This window comes from Staurois parvus, unplaced genomic scaffold (genome assembly GCF_062004578.1).
Source record: "Staurois parvus isolate SC_StPar_1 unplaced genomic scaffold, SC_StPar_1.0 ptg000929l, whole genome shotgun sequence".
Lineage (NCBI taxonomy): Eukaryota > Metazoa > Chordata > Amphibia > Anura > Ranidae > Staurois > Staurois parvus.
The window spans coordinates 373749-394142 of NW_028318725.1; the positions used below are offsets into that span (position 1 = coordinate 373749).

A 20394-nucleotide genomic window follows, 5' to 3' on the forward strand; every position below is an offset into this window, starting at 1 on the left:
TCACGCTGCTGGGTTCCAGTTTTAAACCTAGGCCTGTGTATGGCTTCCGAATACTGCTGCCTCCACCGCCACCCTGCGCCATGTGCCTCTGTCGTCTGCTCACGCTGCTGACGGCTTCCGCTTTTTAACCTAGGCCTGTGTATGGCTTCCGGATACTGCTGCCTCCACCGCCACCCTGCCCCATGTGCCTCTGTCGTCTGCTCACGCTGCTGACGGCTTCCGCTTTTTAACCGAGGCCTGTGTTTGGCTTCTGAATACAGCTGCATCCACCGCCACCCTGCGCCATGTGTCTCTGTCGTCTGCTCACGCTGCTGACGGCTTCCGCTTTTTAACCGAGGCCTGTGTATGGCTTCCGAATACTGCTGCCTCCACCGCCACCCTGCGCCATGTGCCTCTGTCGTCTGCTCACGCTGCTGACGGCTTCCGCTTTTTAACCGAGGCCTGTGTTTGGCTTCCGAATACTGCTGCATTCACCGCCACCCTGCGCCATGTGTCTCTGTCGTCTGCTCACGCTGCTGACGGCTTCCGCTTTTTAACCTAGGTCTGTGTATGGCTTCCAAATACTGCTGCCTCCACCGCCACCCTGCGCCATGTGCCTCTGTCGTCTGCTCACGCTGGTGACGGCTTCCGCTTTTTAACCGAGGCCTGTGTTTGGCTTCCCAATACTGCTGCATCCACCGCCACCCTGCGCCATGTGTCTCTGTCGTCTGCTCACGCTGCTGACGGCTTCCGCTTTTTAACCGAGGCCTGTGTTTGGCTTCCGAATACTGCTGCATCCACCGCCACCCTGCGCCATGTGTCTCTGTCGTCTGCTCACGCTGCTGACGGCTTCCGCTTTTTAACCGAGGCCTGTGTTTGGCTTCCGAATACTGCTGCATCCACCGCCACCCTGCGCCATGTGTCTCTGTCGTCTGCTCACGCTGCTGACGGCTTCCGCTTTTTAACCGAGGCCTGTGTTTGGCTTCCGAATACTGCTGCATCCACCGCCACCCTGCGCCATGTGTCTCTGTCGTCTGCTCACGCTGCTGACGGCTTCCGCTTTTTAACCGAGGCCTGTGTTTGGCTTCCGAATACTGCTGCATCCACCGCCACCCTGCGCCATGTGTCTCTGTCGTCTGCTCACGCTGCTGACGGCTTCCGCTTTTTAACCGAGGCCTGTGTTTGGCTTCCGAATACTGCTGCATCCACCGCCACCCTGCGCCATGTGCCACTTTCAGGTCTCCTTACACTGTTGGTGGGTTCCATCTTGTGATAGGGTGCTGTATGGCCTTCCATTGCTGCTTCCTCCACCGCCACCCTGCGGCATGTGCCTCTGTCGTCTGCTCACGCTGCTGACGGCTTCCACTTTTTAACCGAGGCCTGTGTTTGGCTTCCGAATACTGCTGCATCCACCGCCACCCTGCGCCATGTGTCTCTGTCGTCTGCTCACGCTGCTGACGGCTTCCGCTTTTTAACCTAGGCCTGTGTATGGCTTCCGAATACTGCTGCCTCCACCGCCACCCTGCGCCATGTGCCACTTTCAGGTCTCCTTACACTGTTGGTGGGTTCCATTTTGTGATAGGGTGCTGTATGGCCTTCCATTGCTGCTGCCTCCACCGCCACCCTGCGCCATGTGCCTCTGTTGTCTGCTCACGCTGCTGACGGCTTCCGCTTTTTAACCGAGGCCTGTGTTTGGCTTCCGAATACTGCTGCATCCACCGCCACCCTGCGCCATGTGTCTCTGTCGTCTGCTCACGCTGCTGACGGCTTCCGCTTTTTAACCTAGGCCTGTGTATGGCTTCCGAATACTGCTGCCTCCACCGCCACCCTGCGCCATGTGCCTCTGTCGTCTGCTCACGCTGCTGACGGCTTCCGCTTTTTAAACTAGTCCTGTGTATGGCCTTCAATCGAAGCTGCTTCTGCTCCGCCACTCTGCCATTGGACTCTTGATAGTCGTCTCCCCACGCTGCTGCTGGGGGGACTTTTTAACATAGGCCTCTGTATGGCCTTCAATTTTAGCTGCTTACGCTCCGCCACTCTGCCATGGGCCCCTGTACCGCCTCCTCATGCTGCTGCCAGGCCCGTAATCTGCTATGGGCCCCCGTACCGACTCCTCATGCTGCTGCCAGGCCCGTAATCTGTCATGGGCCCCTGTACCGCCTCCTCATGCTGCTGCCAGGTCCAGAGTGTGTCATGGGTCCCTGTACGGCCTCCCATTGCTGCTGTCTCCATCGCCACACTCTGCCATGTGCCACTTTCAGGTCTCCTCACACTGCTGGTGGGTTCCATTTTGTCATAGGGTGCTGTATGGCCTCCCATTGCTGCTGCCTCCACCGCCACACTGTGGCTCCACACTCTGGTTTTGGCCCCGTGACTGCCCAAATGAGTGAAGTGTGCGGTGATTCTAAGATCGACGGCACTCATCTGCATGTCATACTGACTGACAGTATTATTTCTCTTCCCCAGCAGACTCCAAGGGCATTTAAATTAAAGGTACAGTGTTCTGCACTAATATAAAGGCTCTCTGAAGCCTAGAAACACCCTTTTTATAAGTTAAATTCGCAGCGAATATATTCGGCTCGCAGCGAATTTTTTCCGCGAATTCGGCGAATCAGCCGAACCGAATTTTTGAATAATTCGCACATCAGCCATACAACAGAGCAGAGACTCCACACAGACCAAACCAGGCTCTCAAAGATGGCCGCTGGAACACACCGCTCAGCGTGCGCTCCACTCACCGGAAGTGACGTCAGGCGTACGGGGTATGTACACGCTGAGCGGTGCGTTTCAGCGGCCATCTTTGGGAGCCTGGTTTGGTCTGTGTGGAGTCTCTGCTCTGTTCTATGGCTGATGTGAGATCCCTGGAATAAGAAGGCTGTGGAAATGTTCATGTCTTACCTGGAGCCTATTATATATAAATAAATGTGCCTTTTACAAGTCGCTGATATGTGAGTGGCCCTAATCTATACTTTGAAATTTTTAATATTATGTGGCAATATCACACTATGTGAGATTTTTTTCTCCTGGTTAAACGGTGGAGCCTACGTGGATGTTGAAGATCCCTATAGAGTGAATGCAAAAGAGGGTTTAGGATCCCTGTAAAAGTCCTTTAAAGGCTTTTCACTCACCAAGTTCTGGTGAGTGTATTTGATGTTGGTTTCTGCACGGGTGGAAGGTGGAAGTTTATTTGGAATTTTTTCATCACACATGGACTTTTTGGTGTTTGATAACAATATAATTAAGGATATGCACTATTAATTTTTTACACTTTATATAATAACTCTTTATGAGTAGATTTAGAAGTCTAATTTTGCGCTGTTTATTTGTATTGTTTATGGTTTGTGTTTTCACAATTTGCACAGCAGCAGTTTAGATTTTGATTGTGCAGTTTTTGGTGCAGGACTAAGTCTTATTACTAACTCTCCTATCCATTTGTGAAAACAATCTGTGGAGGTCCTGGTTGGCTGGAGGTTTTTCTTGAGCTGCATATTCTTTGTTTTCTAGTTAGTGCATAATAGTGTAGATTTGCACTGAAGATTACAATGATTTTTTGGTGCATAATTATGAAAAACATATAGTGAAGAACATCTGATTTATTGCCTTTGTATTTGGACTTTTTATTAACTACATTATATTCTTGCTCTGGCACCTTTCACCATAGTGGTGTATTACTTTTTATGTTTTTATTTATGTATTCATTGATTACTGTATATGGTGGATTATTATTGCTATGTAGGATGCAGTAGTTTTTCTGTGCTGCACTTTCCTGTTTGCATTTATTAATTTTGGTTGATTTACTTTTTATTGCTAGCAGCTTTCACCTCTAAGTGTTCGCTGTTCTTTTTGTTTTTTTAGCTTTCAATACTTGCCTCCTACCTAGAACTGTCTCCTACAGACTTATCACTCTGATGTCCACCACTGCCAGCCTATCTAGTTGAATGATGCCCAACATCATCCAACCCACTTCCTTTGAGCTGTCAATGACACACCACCTGGGGGTGCGTCATAACACAACCCGAGCATACAGTACTCCTAGACAGTGCCGTAATAACATGTAATTATGTAATCGCTGCTGTCATTTTTCTGTTTCAATTAAGTTTTTACTTTGAAAACGACATACCAAATTATAATGTACACTAAAGGATATACACAGTAAGGAGTGAACAAACAATAGTAATACATTTCAAGTAAACATCAGGAACATAAACAGGCTTCAAGGGCTTACAAGTATTACAGTGGTTAGTAAATGTTGGGGTGAATGAAGGGTTGTAGTAGACCACTAGGGAGAACGTAAACGTAAACCAGGTAGGATAACATTAGGATGAGGATCAGAATGTGGGGAAGAGTGAGGGAAGTGACTGGAACAGGGAAAAATGCCAGGGGTTAAAAGCTATGAGAGTGAGACAGTACAAGGACTATCAGGCCAGGTTACTGTTGTGAAAAACAGAGCTTGATAAGTCTATGGCCTGAAAGGAGTAGAGGTAGGTATTAAGGTGACAAGGAGTCTGTGGGAGCAAGGGGGAAATGTGAGTGGTAGTGGGGAGTGCAGGAACCATTTGGGTTTAAATGTGGGTTTTTTTTAATGAGATCTGAGAGAAGTGGTAGGGAAGCTGGAGTTTCTGTTTAACAAGGGTATGTATATAGGTCAATGTAGGCCTGCTAAATAATGCTAACCTCTGGCTTTTTTTCTTTCTAAAACCATTATAGAACACTCTTCAATAGCCATACCTTGCCACCTATATAATAAGCAATATATGTTTTTATTTACATTTAAGAAGCTGTATGGCTTCAGGATGGTAAATGGAAGAGATGAAGCAGTATCGACATTTTGATTTTTGTAGATTTCGATTATTGTTTTGCATAGTTATTTTGTAATTTAACTTATTAATTGATAAAAAATACATTTGCAATTACTACTAAATAATTAATTTTAAATAGGTACTAATTAATTAAAAATATTTTAGATGTCATTATATGTACAGTTGTGCTCACAAGTTTACATACCCTGGCAGAATTTGATATCTTGGCCATTTTTCAGAGAAGATGATTAATAACACATGCTTTTCTTTCACTTGTGGTTAGAGTTTGGCTGAAGCCATTTATTATCAATCAACTGTGTATACTCTTTTTAAATCATAATGACAACAGAAACTACCCAAATGACCCTGATCAAAAGTTTACATACCCCAGTTCTTAATACTGTGTATTGCCCCCTTTACCATCCATGACAGCTTGAAGTCTTTTGTGGTATTTGTGGATGAGGCTCTTTATCTTCTCAGATGGTAAAGCTGCCCATTCTTCTTGGCAAAAAGCCTCCAGTTCCTGTAAATTCTTGGGCTGTCTTGCATGAACTGCACGTTTGAGATCTCCCCAGAGTGGCTCAATGATATTGAGGTCAGGAGACTGAGATGGCCACTCCAGAACCTTCACTTTATTCTGCTGTAGCCAATGATAGGTCAACTTGGCCTTGTGTTTTGGATCATTGTCATGTTGGAATGTCCAAGTACGTCCCATGCGCAGCTTCCGAGCTGATGAATGCAAATTTCCCTCCAATATTTTTTGATGACATACTGCATTCATATTAATTTTGACCAAATTTCCTGTGCCTTTGTACCTCACACATCCCCAAAACATCAGCGATCCATCTCCATGTTTCACAATAGGAATGGTGTACTTTTCATCATAGGCCTTGTTGACTCCTCTCCAAATGTAGCGTTTATGGTTGTGGCCAAAAAGTTCAATTTTGGTCTCATCACTCCAAATGACTTTGTGCCACAAGGTTTGAGGCTTGTCTCTGTGCTGTTTGGCGTATTGTAAGTGGGATACTTTGTGGCATTTGCGTAGTAATGGCTTTCTTCTGGCGACTCGACCATGCAACCCATCTTTCGTCAAGTGCCCCCTTATTGTGGATCTTGAAAAAGCCACACCACATGTTTTCAGAGAGTCCTGTATTTCACCTGAAGTGATTTGTGGGTTTTTCTTTGCATCCCGAACAATTTTCCTGGCAGTTGTGGCTGAAATTTTAGTTGGTCTACCTGACCGTGGTTTGGTTTCAACAGAACCCCTCATTTTCCACTTCTTAATTAAAATTTGAACACTGCTGATTGGCATTCTCAATTCCTTGGATATCTTTTTATATCCCTTTCCTGTTCTATACAGTTCAACTACCTTTTTCCACAGATCCTGTGACAATTCTTTTGCTTTCCCCATGACTCAGAATCCAGAAACGGCAGTGCAGCACTGGATGAAAGATGCAAGGGTCTGTCAGGAGTCCAGAAACTCATTGACCTTTTTGTATACACACTAATTAAAAGCAAACAGATCAGAGGTGAGGATGGTTACCTTTTTAATAGCTTTTCAAACTCATTTGTGTCAACTTGGGTGCATGTTATCAGATCAAAATCACCAGGGTATGTAAACTTTTGATCAGGGTCATTTAGGTAGTTTCTGTTGTCATTATGATTTAAAAAGAGTAAACACAGTTGATTGATAATAAATGGCTTCAACCAAACACTAATCATGAGTGAAAGAAAAGATGTTGTGTTATTATTATTATTATTATTATTATTATTATTATACAGTATTTATAAAGCGCCAATAGTTCGCTCAGCGCTGTACATTACAGATATCATTCATATTCTCTGAAAAATGGCCAAGAAATCATAAATTCTGCCATGGTATGTAAACTTATGAGTATAACTGTATATGTATTATATAAATATTTTAGATGTTCAATAGTTCTATAGTCAACAATTCAAGTAGAAACAAAATCTCTCAAGTACAAAGATGCAAATGGTATCCAAAAGTGTAGTTGAAAACCTATCTCAAAAACAAATATAAGCAAGTTAAATGAACAGAGTTATGACACAAAAGAACCAATTTTCCACCAACTAAGGTATGTGTCTCCCAAAAGATTGTAGGTGAAGTAAAACGCACAAGAGGCAGTAACCAACATACTGGTGAAAACAGTGGAGGCTTGGCCTCCTAACGTGGTTCCAAAAAAGAAAAAGAGAGGGGAACATCATCAGGCCATGCAGCAGGATAAAGTGAGAAAAAGTGAGGACAATTTAAAATATTTAATGTGATCAGTATGCATATTTAGAAATTAAACACGTTTGTTTTCTGCATTACCTTTTGTTGGCTTGAAACAGCACCTTTCCCGATACAGTTTCACCCTCTTTAGCGAACAGTGGAGTCTGAAGAAGACATTGGAGTTGGTACCAATGAGTTAATGGTTCTGTTGGTGTAGTGGAAAGCCAGACTGTGACACTACAAGGAATGTACGAATATGAAAAGTGGAATCCCTTCATTAGAAAAAAATGGTTTCGAGCACACTCCAATTGCTTTCAGTTAGCTCTAGTTTTCTTGTAGATTTACTTACAATTCTCTGGGCAAATTGACAGACAGGTATAAGCAACATATACCCACTGCAATACATTCTTTTCCCAATGAAAAAGATCAGCCCTACTAAATACAGATTTTTCAACAATCTAGCTCTGAACAGCCACTCAAGTGTTAAATCTGAACTCCAGACTGTGCAGTCTGTCACAAGGAAAACATAATTTTATTACCTGCTGATCCTGCCAATAGGTCTGTTATTTTTATACTTCCTTTAACAGGATAGCAGCACTATTTCTTTAACTGTGAAATCACAAAGTAGTGTTTTCACCCCGTGAACACCTCTACTTAAGTCCTGGTCTGGCCATAGACAGATCAAAATTCAGCGCATTTGGCAGGAACCAGACAAATTATAGGCAGGCTGATTGTATCAATTGACTTCAGTACAACTAGCCTGTTGGGGTTTTCTTCGCAAGAAACTATCGCTATATTCTGCCAGTGGGGAAGGCTCCCTGTGCTCCATGCTAGCAGAACACTATGGGCAGAGCTCTTTGGGAGGAACTGTGGCAGAACACTGACTGTTGGTGGGGGAATAGAGCAATATTCTTTCTTTCAACCTGTGGTTGAAGGAAAGAAAACAGCATAATGTATTAAGCCCAACACAGCTAATTTTTTAAGCAGTTACAGCAGCAGATTTTTATTCCATTTGGGAAAAAAAGGTTTAAAGTAAAGTCTAAAGGCTGAAGGTTTTTACCTTCTTGCATTCTATGTAGGTAGGTAAAAAACCTTCAGTGTGCAGTCCCCCCTCCCCCCAGCCCGCCTTTATACTTACCTGAACTCGGTCTCGAACCAGCAATGACCACGACAGCTACGGCTCTTCCGAGTCTCACTCCTAATTGGCTCAGACACAGAAGCGGGAGCCATTTACTCCCACTGCTGTCTATCATAGCCAGTGAAGAGGGAATGGGGGCGGGGCTGAGCCATGCTCTGTGTGTTTCATAGACACACAGAGGTGGGTCGGGAGCGAGCATGCACAAGTGACCCCAGAATAAGTGGCCTTCTCTGGGGGATCTCGCCAAGGGGGAGGGGCCAGAAGTGTCTACAGGGGACCCCAGAAGAGGAGGATCATGGCTGCTCTGTGCAAGACCATTACAAAGAGTAGGTATGTATGAGATATTTATTATTTTTAAAGATCAAAAAGAAAAGCCTTTAGAATTACTTTAACCCATTTCAATAATAGCTGATCATGGTAAACATGCCTGTCAGTATGAAAGGGTTTGTCCCAAACCTTCCAACTTTCAGTTTTGCAGGACACCTTAGCCTGCATGTAAATGTGGAAGAAAAATATAAATAAAGGCATGTGAATTGAAAAAAAAAAGAATGTCATGAAGTAAATACTACTATTACAGGTATTAACCATATACAGATACCTGAATGCAATCATTATTAATATAGTGGTCTTTGGAGTTTAAAGGAATCGGTGTACCGAGCAGGGCCCTCTGATTCCTCTTGTACCAAATTGTATTGTATTATGACTGTAATGTCTACCTTAATTTTGTAAAGCACTGCACAAACTGTTGGCGCTATATATATTCTGTATTATAATAAATAATAAATGTACCTGAATATTACTTGGTATCAGCCTCTTGTGATTCCCTGCTCAGCAGAGTTCAAACTGGGAGAGGGAGAAGCAGCACAAGAAACTGTTCCGTAGTGCTCATGTGTTTACAAGGAGCATGCTCATAAGAGAAGAGAGCAGAGGGACAAAAAGAAGTATTCGTCAGTCTGCTGATTCTCCTTCACATTCCAGTCAGGCCAGTGGGGCATGATAAGGTGTAATTCTATTACTTACAGGATTAATCGTTCATTTGCTACATGTTTTCATTGATGTATGTAGCGCATTCACCAGTGATCAGCGTGCTACATGTTTCATCAGCTGGGCAGAGGAGTACATTTTTAACCACTTGCCCTCCTGAGGATTTACCCCCCTTCCTGACCAGGCCTCTTTTTGCTACTCGGCGCTGCACTAATTCAACTGATAATTGTGCGGTCATGCAATGCTGCACCCAAACGAAATTTACATCCTTTTTTTCACACAAGTAGAGCTTTCTTTCAGTGGTATTTGATCACCTGTGCGCTTTTTATTTTTCACGCTATAAACAAAAAAAGACCAAACATTTTGAAGAAAAACAATATTTTTTTACTTTCAGCTATAAAAAATATATAGTAAACTCAAAGTTCGTTATAAATTTAGGCCAAAATGTATTCTACTACATGTTTTTGGTAAAAAAAAATAAGTGTATATTGATTGCTTTGTGTGAAAGTTATAGCATCTACAAGCTATGGTATAGATACTGCAATTTACACCATTTTGTTTTGCTATACAGCGCTGCGCTAGTTTAACGGACAATTGTGCGGTCATGCAATACGGTCCATAAATGAAATTTATATTCTTTTTTTTCACACAAATAGAGCTTTCTTTTGGTGGTATTTGATCACCTGTGTACTTTTTATTTTTGGTGCTATAACCAGAAAGTTTTGAAGAAAAAAAATTTTTTTTTGAAAAAAACAATATCTTTCTCATTTCGGTCATAAAAAATATCCAAAAAAACTAAAATTTCATCATAAATTTAGGCCAAAATGTATTCTGCTACATGTTTTTGGTTAAAAAATCCCAGTAAGTGTATATTGATTGCTTTATGTGAAAGTTATAGCGTCTACAAAATATGGTATAGATAATGGAATTTACACAGCTTTTACTTTCTGACTGCCCATCACACTTCTCGAGCTGCTAAAATACCAGGATAGTACAAACACCCTCAAATGATCCCTTTTCGGAAAGTAGACACCCTAGGCTATCTGCTGAGAGGCATATTGAGTCCATGGAAGATTTATTTTTTTCCACAAGTTTCTGGAAAATGACAAAAACCTTTTTTTTTTTTTTTTTTTTACACAAAGTTGTCATTTAAATGATTTATTTCTTGCACAAGCCATGGGTATATGTGGAATTACACCCCAAAATACATTCTGCTACTTCTACTGAGTATGGAGATACCACGTGTGTGAGACTTTTTGGGAGCCTTGCCACATACAGGAGCCTGAAATCCAATGACCACTTTGAAAGCCTGAAGGTGCGTAACTTCCTCATTACACTTCCTCACTACCTATCACAGTTTTGAAGGCCCTGACATGCCAGGATAGCAGACCCCCCCCCCAAAATGACCCCTTTCTGGAAAGTAGACACCCCAAGGAATTTAAAAAGAGGCATGGTGAGTATTTTGCAGATCTCATTTTTTCTCACAAGGTTTTGAAATCTAAAAAAAGAATAGAAAAAATATGTTTGTTTTTTTTCTTCATTTTCCAAAAACTTGTGGCAACAAATGAGATCTGCAAAATACTTACCGTGCTTTTTATCAAATTGCTTGGGGTGTCTACTTTCCAAAAAGGGGTCATTTGGGGGGGTTAGTTGCTATCCTGGTATTTCAGGGCCTCCGAAACTGTGATAGGTAGTCTGGAAGTGTAATGAGGAAATAAAGCCCTTCAAAAGCCTGAAGGTGCTTATTGGATTTTGGGGTCCTGTACTTGGCTAGACTGCCAAAATGTCTCTCACATCACAAAACGTCTCTCAGTATGGTACCCCCATACTCAGGAGAAGTAGCAGAATGTATTTTGGGGAGTAATTCCACATATACCGATGGCATGTGTGAGCAGTAAATCATTTAAGTGACAATTTTGTGTAAAGAAAAAAAAAAAAATATATATATTTTTTTTGTCATTTTCCAAAAACTTGTGGTAAAAAAATGTATTCTTCTATTGATTCAACATGCCTTTCAGCAAATAGTTTGGGGTGTCTACTTTCCAAAAAGGGGTCGTTTTGGGGGGTGGGGACATTCTATGCCCAGCATTAGACGTTTATGCCACACATCACTCACTCTTCTAACCACCTGAAGACCAAGCCTTTTCTGACACTTTTTGTTCACATGAAAATAATCAGTATTTTTTGCTAGGAAATTAATTTAAACCCCCAAACATTATATATTTTTTTTAAAGCGGACACCCTAGTGAATAAAATGGTGGGCACTACAATTTTTTTTATGGCACATAGTACTCGCGCAGCGATTTTTCAAAAGCAAATTATAAAACAAAATATACCTTTTTTTACTTTTAATGTACAAAAACACAATATATTGGCCAAATATAAAAGATAATGGTATGCCGAGTAAATAGATACCAAACATGACATGCTTTAAAACTGCGCATGTCCCGTGCAATGGCGACAAACTGCAAGCATTTTTAATATCCATAGGCAACATTTTAAAAGCCTTTAAAAGCTACCATTTTAGATTTACAGAGGAGGTCTAGTGTTAGAATTACTGCCCTTGATCTGACGTTCACGGCAATACCTCACATGTATGGTGCAACCACTGTTTACAAACTGTCACAGGGTCAAGGCTTGTGCACACAGGAGTGTGCGCCTGGGAGGGGCGATTTTTGTTTTTTTGTTTGTTTTTTTTTTAACATTGTACCTTTTCATTTTTTTTTTTGGATCACTTTTAATGCTATAACAGGGAATGCAAATGTCCCCTATAACTTCAATGGACATTGTCATATGTTCTTTTTTGAGAAATCTGGGGTCTATCAGACTCTAGATATCTCCTTTGCCCTTACATTATCTAATCAAACCAAAATCAGTGTGATCAGATGCTTTCCTAATTTACAAATGGCGTTGTTTATATCCTGCAAAACTGAAGTGATGAAATGCTTGTAGCTTCTGAATTCTTAGACTATAGAGATGATTGGCACCACTCTGGTCTCCAATCAGCTCTATGGTCAGCTGGCAGAAACACCGGCTGCATTCTCAGGTCCCCCCCCCCCGATGGCACAAGACTGCCCTGGAAGGCAGTGGGGGGGGGCATCATCTCCCGCTGCTTGTAAAAGCAATCCTGCAGCTAATTAGCCACTAGGATTGCTTTTACATGAAAGCCGATCGCCGGCTGAAAAAAACGATACCAGGATGATGCCTGCAGCTGTAGGCATCATCCTGGTATATCCACTCAAAGTCCAGTGAAGTACCAGTACGTCGCTGGTCCTTGTTGGGTATATATACTATGTTCTTTTTTTTTTTTTTTTTTTTTTTTTTTGTATGCAGCCTGTGGACTGAATGGAAAAAAATGAGAAGAAATCTCTGCCAGAAAAAGTGTGTGGTATGCCCACCATTAGAATATACTGCCCTGCATCCACCCACTTCTGATGGTGGGCACACATTAGGTCACACTTTGCCACAAGCGCCAGTTCCAAGATTGAATAAATGTCTAAATAGTGTCACGCTTAAAAAAAAAAATGTCCACGTATAAGTGGTACCCCATATGGAAAAAGGATGATACCAAGTCCCAGACTATCTTGCCACTGCTCCCCATGTAGTCTGGGCATCCAGGGGGCTCCACGTGACTATCTTTTCCCTCGTAAATCCAAAACTTATAAGTATAGCCTGTTGTCCTCTCACAGGTCTTCTACATCTTGACCCCATATCTGGCACGCTTGCAGGGGAGAAATTGTTTGAATGCAAGGTGGCCAGAAAAATTAATGAGGGAATCATCAACGCAGATGTTTTGCTGAGGAGTATAGACATCTGCAAATTTTAGGTTAAGGTGATTTGCGAGGGGCTGAATTTTGTGGAGCCGGTCAAATTCAGGGTCACCCCGAGGATGACAGAGTGTATTGTCGTTGAAATGCATAAAACACATTATACTCTCATATCTATGCCTGGCCATGGCAGCAGAGAACACAGGCATATGATGAATCAGATCTGCGGACCAATACAACCGCAATTCATTTCTTTTAGTAATGCCCATGTTGAGGGTTAGGCCCCCAAAAAATGTAGATTTGAAAACCGTAATGAGTTTCCATGTGAATGGTCTGGCAAGGTTTGAATTTGGGTTGGCAACGATAAATTGTTGTGCATATAAATTGCTTTGATCCACAAACAACGCATACAGATATTCCATGAAAAACAGCTCCAAAAATCAAGGAGGTATGTGAAAGACCAGGATGTACTAGACCACTGGTACTTGCCAGTTCACCAAAAGGTAGAGCGGCACTAGTACTGGCACTCTGCTGCATATGAGAGTCATCAAAATTTACCGGCAAGTGCTAACAGAGATCAGGCCTGATTCTGCCAACACAGCGGTTTTGTGTGCAATGTATCAAGTGACAGTGACCTACTGACATTGCACTTGCTGGGGGAGAAGGGGGGGTAAGCGTAGGGGCTAAACGCAGGTGCTGGCAGGTGCCGGGGCTGATCCCGCTAACGCTGCATTTTTGGGGACGCTATACTAATGTGAACGCTGGTATAGTGCTGATCTGATCAAAGCTATTGACCCGTTCAGACACTATACTAGCAATGGAGGTTTACTGTACAGGAGTGTGCTCCTGGCAATCAAGGGGTTAAATGTGATGACTGGTGTACTGATGGGCAATCTGACGCTATCTGGGAGGGGCATGAAAACCACGGGAGCGCGAATCACGTATATATTTAAATATATATATATATGTGATTTTGCGCACCCATGCCGCCCTGTAGTAGTATTTCTGTTATAGGGCGGTCAGGAAGCGGTTACAGAAGTGGTTTGTGTTACGTCGCTGCATTATTTTAACTGACAATTGTGTGGTCATGCAACACTGCACCGAAATTACATTTACATCCTTTTTTTTCCCCACAAATTGAGCTTTCTTTCGGTGGTATTTGATCGCCTGTGCGGTTTTTATTTTTTGTGCTATAAAAAAAAAAGGCTGACAATTTTGAGAAAAAAAACAATATTTTGGACTTTTTGCTATAAAACATGTCCACTAAAAAAATGTAAAAATCAAATTTAGTCACAAATTTCATCCAAAATGCATTCTGCGACATGTCTTTGCTTAAAAAAAATCCCAATACGTGTAAATTAATTGTTTTACGTGAAAGTTATAGCGTCTACAAATGGCGGGAAAGATACTGGGATTTTTTTTTATTATACTAATAATGGCGGCGATCAGCGACTTATGGCGGTGATCAGCGATTTATGACAGTGATCAGCGACTTATGGCGGGACTGCGGCAGACATTTTGACACTGGGGGGGAACTGACTTGGGGTCACTAACATCCCCAGTGACACCAATAGTGATCAGTGCAAAAAAAAAACACTGACACTGTACTAATGGCACTGGGAAGGAAGGGGTTAACATTTTTTTAGGTAATGAAAGGGTTAACTGTGTGAGGGGAGTGTTTTACTAGGGGGCGGGGGGGTGTACTTCACAGGAACAAGCTGATCCCGAGAGATAGTCTTCTCTCAGGTTCAGCATGCTCTGAACTGACAGATAGCAGAGCTGCAATGTAAACACTGCAGCCGTGCTATCTGCCAGTGATTACCGGTAATCGCCGGGACCCGGCGGTTAAGACTGTCCGGGACCCAGTGATGGACACCCGCTGCCGCGATTGGCGGGATGGGTAGGGCGGGCACGCACCTCACGCACGCCCCCTACCTGTTTTACAGAGCGATGTTAAAAGATGGCGCTGTGCGCAGAGGTGCCACCTGCCGCAGTAAAAACACTGCGGCTGGTCAGCAACCAGTTAATTATTTAATTAACAGGTCTCCAGGCTGGCTATGCTATCTGGCAGGGATGTGTAATCTCAGGATTGGATGGACAGAAATGCAAATCCTTTGGCTTGCAAAACACTCCTCATATATGTATTTCAACTGCTACTTTGAAATTTGCCCGCAGTTCAGCTTTATGTCAAAAATAAATATTCAAAGACAGCTCACCCTCTATTGCTGTACTACTGAGGCTTTCTAAAGGCAAGATCCAGAACTCGGACCTTTTCAATCTAACAGAATATGATCAGCACCATAGATCTCACTTGATGGGCTGTAATTTGTAAAAAAAATGTTTTTTATTGTGGGAAATGTAAAACGGGTAGGATTCTCATTGCTACAAGTCATATCCAATCTACTGATGTTTTTTTTTACACCATGGAATACTCAAGTGTTGCATTGGTTCATCACAATAGAGATTAGGATGATACAGTTTATGGCCACCCTTGCTGCAATTTACTGTTTGCTTAATTAAATACCCTTGGATCTGTGTACTCCTGTGAATTGGAATTTTCAGGTCCAATTAGATGCATAAGAGTTAATGTTTTCTTATAGCAAAAACAGACAGCCTTCCCAGGGAAGTCTTCCATTATACTGAATGGACAAAATGGAAAACCTACAACACTTTAATAGGAGTATAAATGCTACCATGGGAGCAATATAATAAACTGAAAGAAGTTGTGAATATTCATAATAAATGTAGACGATTAAGCATTTGCAAGGATCCTAGGAATGGCAGTTTGTGTAAGATATAAGTATGGTTTGTCATATGTATATTTTTCCTGAGAGGCCTTTGCTTGCATTTGTATTCTTAAGTGTGATTCATTCACTGTATGTGGTGAGACTGAAGAATATTCCAAGCATGCAGTTTTTTTTCATGGCTTATTTCTTAGACTGAAATACTAGATTCAGCTGGAATAGATGTGGCACAAAACCATCTTGTCCTGATATTTGTTCTCATAAATGTCCTCTAATTGAAAATGAAACTATGAATTAAATCTATAAATCATAAATCACATTCATTTACAGACATGATATACTTGCATAAGAGAACAATGTAATATAGCAATGAAAAGTAAAATATTTATGCCGAGTGGATTACTGCCAAAATCTCTTCTGCAGACCATATTTTGTATTGATTTATAAATCCTCTTTCTGCCCAAGCTCCTGTCATACATACTGCTTTTTTTTTTTTTTTTATTTGAGCCAGAGATTTTGAAAAAAAAATCACCTTAGTCTACACAAATATTTCTACATGTGCCTATATTTGAAAGGGCTCTCAATATAGGACATATACAGGTTTATTTCATAATATGCAGCAACCAATATAAATAAATCAGACTTCTTTCTTTATTGATGTCTGGAAATTTTCAGAACGTGAAACCTGATTGCCGATTGTGGACTACTATGCTCCATACTTGATGTGACCCATCCTACTCCTTTTGCTATGCCATCTAAGGTTTCATTTACATGGCCGTATGTTCTTGCTACTAGCAAGATCATGCATAAAAAGTTGTCCATATGCTGTACACACATAAGATTTGTTTATACTGTGACAGTGCTACATTTTGTCATGGTGTAAAAAGATGTACATGTCACACAAGATTCTCAGTGGTTCAGGCTGAAGGGCTCCAGGATGGCTATTCTGAGTGGAAAAACTGGTTATGCAGTTGTTTCAGGATTGGTAACTTCAGGATTGGGTTTTGGAGGCTTCGAAGAGTCTTGGGAGGGATGAACCCTCTAACCCTGTCTTCTCCACTTACTGGAGATCAGCAGTCTGATGGTGCAGGTCAAGGGGCTGTCTCTGAATCAATACTTTGTTTCCTGGGGACAAGCTGTCCCTGAAACAGCATAAGTGTGTGTGGAGAGACACTGGGAGGGTGTCTATACTCACCTCAAGGAAAGGTGTTTGGATTTGACCAGGCCAGGGCATTACAGCAATACTAAGAGATGGGGTCTAACAAGGCAGGAACCTGTGCAGTCCAAGGTGGGCAGAACTGCAATAGCCAGGAGGCTGAAGACTTTGTATTCTGTTGTGGTGATGCTGAAAACCCCTGCAACAGTAACTGCATGAGATTTTTTTTTTTTTTTTTTAAAACTTTACTTTTAAATAAACATGGGCCACAAGCCCAAAAAAGTACTCTCCTGACCTGTGTGAAGTTGATGACAAGCTCTACATTTGACCCAGTATACAGCTTGGAGTGCGACTCTAAGTAAGAAAGAAGGTTAAATCCCCCTGGTCCTCAGGAATGGGGTGCCAGTGTTAAGCTTACTCATCCAGCAGTGGCAAGTCTAGTTTAGACAAGGAAAACTGCACTCCTGACCCAACTGGAGAGTAAAAGGAGATGTCAAATGGCCTCAGCCAGCACTACTCCACAAACCACACCCTCTAATGCATTTCACCTCTGTGACCAAGGCCTGGTGGGCAGGGCAAAATATGTCAGGGGGCGTGGTTTGTGGTGCACTGATGGCTAAGGCCATCTGATATCTCCATTTACACTCTGGGTGAGTTGGGAGTGCAATGTTCCTTGTGTACACAAGCTCTACATTTGAGTTAACCTCTCACAGTGTGTACCGTGTACATGGACCCTATTGGAGTAACCTCAATTGATTCTGAATGACTGAGGCCCAAGTCATACTGCACATGCGCTACATTGCATAAATTACTCATCAAGGCCTGAAATGTAAACAGCAGCAGCGTGTAATCATGGCACCACTGAGTACACATTGATGATATTTGCATGTTGGGTACTCATTGATGATAATTACTTGTTGGGCCTGTGTGTTGCTTGCAGCCAATAGTGTCCATGAACTCTGTATAACATGCACAAATGTTTACACGTATACAACAAAAAATACGGAAAAAAATCATAGCCCTGGATGCAAGTGCAGCTTGGGGAATGGGCCCTATGGCCTTCTACTCTGCTGCGTACAGATGCATATGAAACTATACACTGTAAGCTATGTTTTTGATGCACATGTGAATAAACCTGTGTTTTGGTTGCAGCCAATAGTGTCCATGAACTCTGTATAGCATGCTCAAATGTTTACACGTATACAACAAAAAATACGGAAAAAAATCATAGCCCTGGATGCAAGTGCAGCTTGGGGAATGGGCCCTATGGCCTTCTACTCTGCTGCGTACAGATGCATATGAAACTATACACTGTAAGCTATGTTTTTGATGCACATGTGAATAAACCTGTGTTTTGGTTGCAGCCAATAGTGTCCATGAACTCTGTATAGCATGCTCAAATGTTTACACGTATACAACAAATAATACGGGAAAAAATCATAGCCCTGGATGCAAGTGCAGCTTGGGGAATGGACCCTATGGCCTTCTACTCTGCTGCGTACAGATGCATATGAAACTATACACTGTAAGCTATGTTTTTGATGCACATGTGAATAAACCCTAACAGTACCTGTGCATAGAGACTGTTGTAAGCTCTTTATTACTCCCTCTGCCATGTCATAGCAAGCTATCAATCTCTAGATAGTAGCTTTGAAACCTTTTTGTAAAAATCAGTTTTATCCCAAATCTGTAACATCTGAGAACCTTGTACATTAAGCCTGGGTTCACATATATGCTTTGAGGATGCGGTGCGATTTTGATGGCCGGATGTGGTGTGATTTTGTTAAAGCAGTGCAGGTGCAATTCTGATATGACTTGTTAAAGTGTATCAGGCTGGAAATCACACTGTACCGCACTGAAAAGAGCACAGGTCCCTTTTCAAAATCGCACTGCGGCTGTACCACATACAGTGAAGGAAATAAGTATTTGATCCCCTGCTGATTTTGAATGTTTGCCCACTCACAAAGAAATAATCAGTCAAAAAATGGAATGGTAGGTGTATTGTAACACTGAGACATGTGGTGGTTTATGTAAGGATTTATTCTACTTATAAAGGGCGGTGTCCCTTTCCCTTAGATGAAACATTACAGTGCCTCCAGCCGTTAAAATACGGCAAATATTTAGTAAACCAATAATTTGGACACCTTGATAATTTGATCACCACTTATTATTATACCTTGAATTCTTTTAGCCAGTATGATTTCGTACCATACACACAAAATTTGCCTTATAATAGATAAATATAAAAATTTATTTATGTACAAAAATTATATATATATATTAACACAAAACGCAAAAGACTGGTGATGAATGAATATTGATACACACGGTCAAAGATATATCCTACCAATATCATACACAATATTAATGTTTCTAAATAATGAAATCAATATAACAAATTTCTAGATGATAATGATTAATAAAAATTAAATTTATTAATAACTAATAATTTAGAGTATCTCAGAGGTTATATTCTCACAAACCGTGGCCATAGGATTGGAAGAAGATATTCTCTGATAAATTATACTCTAATTATTAATATTTAATAATTCATGAAATGTGAAAAATTTGTAATATGACACCAAACAATTTTAGCAGTAATACAGGATCTCTCTATATATATATATAACCACCCAATATAGTTGTGATACACTAAGGTAATTCTTATTACTCTACACAACAGAGAAAATATGCAATGCAAAATTAAATGGACAGTCTCACCACACCCGGAATTCAGACTATGAAACTCTCCAGTGGATCCAGCTGGCAATGGAACGCCTTCAGAATGATGCCACAGGGGCAAGTGATAGATATGTAGTATAGTAGAGATTCAGAGGTTTAGAAGTTTAGGAGAAAGTTTTTAAAAGTTTGAAAAGATGGAAGAGGTTATTCAGCAGAGTTGTCTCTTCAGATGTCTTCAGATTTTCTTCTAGTGAGGTTTTTCCTAATGAGGTTTTTCTTAATGAGGTTCTCCTGATGAGTTTTTTTTTTTCAATAAGGTGCATGGGCTTTTATACCAACTAAACTATTGTTCTAAGATACCCTTCCACCAGGCTTCTTGATTGGCTAGTTGAGAAATGTATGTACATAAGCTATTTCTCACCTATCTGCCAGGTGGCAGTCTTGTACCATAGAACAATTTGAGTATTGATGATGACTCATACCTCGGGTGGAACTCAAGGTGATTTTAGGTATTAAATATACGTCTTATCCAGATATATAGTTGATCATAGCTATAATGTTCTAAATAAGAACCATGGAATATATGTGTATATTCAGTTATTCCTCTCCCTGAGATACAAGCTTGTGTGAAAGCATTTGTTTCCTGATAAGACATACAACTGATGCTAACTCACAATATATCTTATTTTTTTCTCATCTCAATACTCAAGTTAGTGATATACAATCCCCATTCTGCTGAATATTTTGTGGTGTGTGAAACATATTCTTTATAACATCCATAGATACTATGCTTTTTAGTAATATCTTTGTGGTTAGATATATTCAATTCTTAGCCTTAAAATGTCCTGAATTTAACCTTTGTTTCAGAATCAAACATTCCCATAGGTAGTAAAAGACTCTGTTTGCCTGGCT

At 41.3% G+C, this 20394-nt stretch overlaps 1 pseudogene; it reads right to left on the minus strand.

The window, feature by feature from the left end:
- LOC149441963 (histone-arginine methyltransferase CARM1-like) overlaps window positions 1–20394 on the minus strand; it is a 98952-nt pseudogene that overhangs the window by 9346 nt on the left and 69212 nt on the right.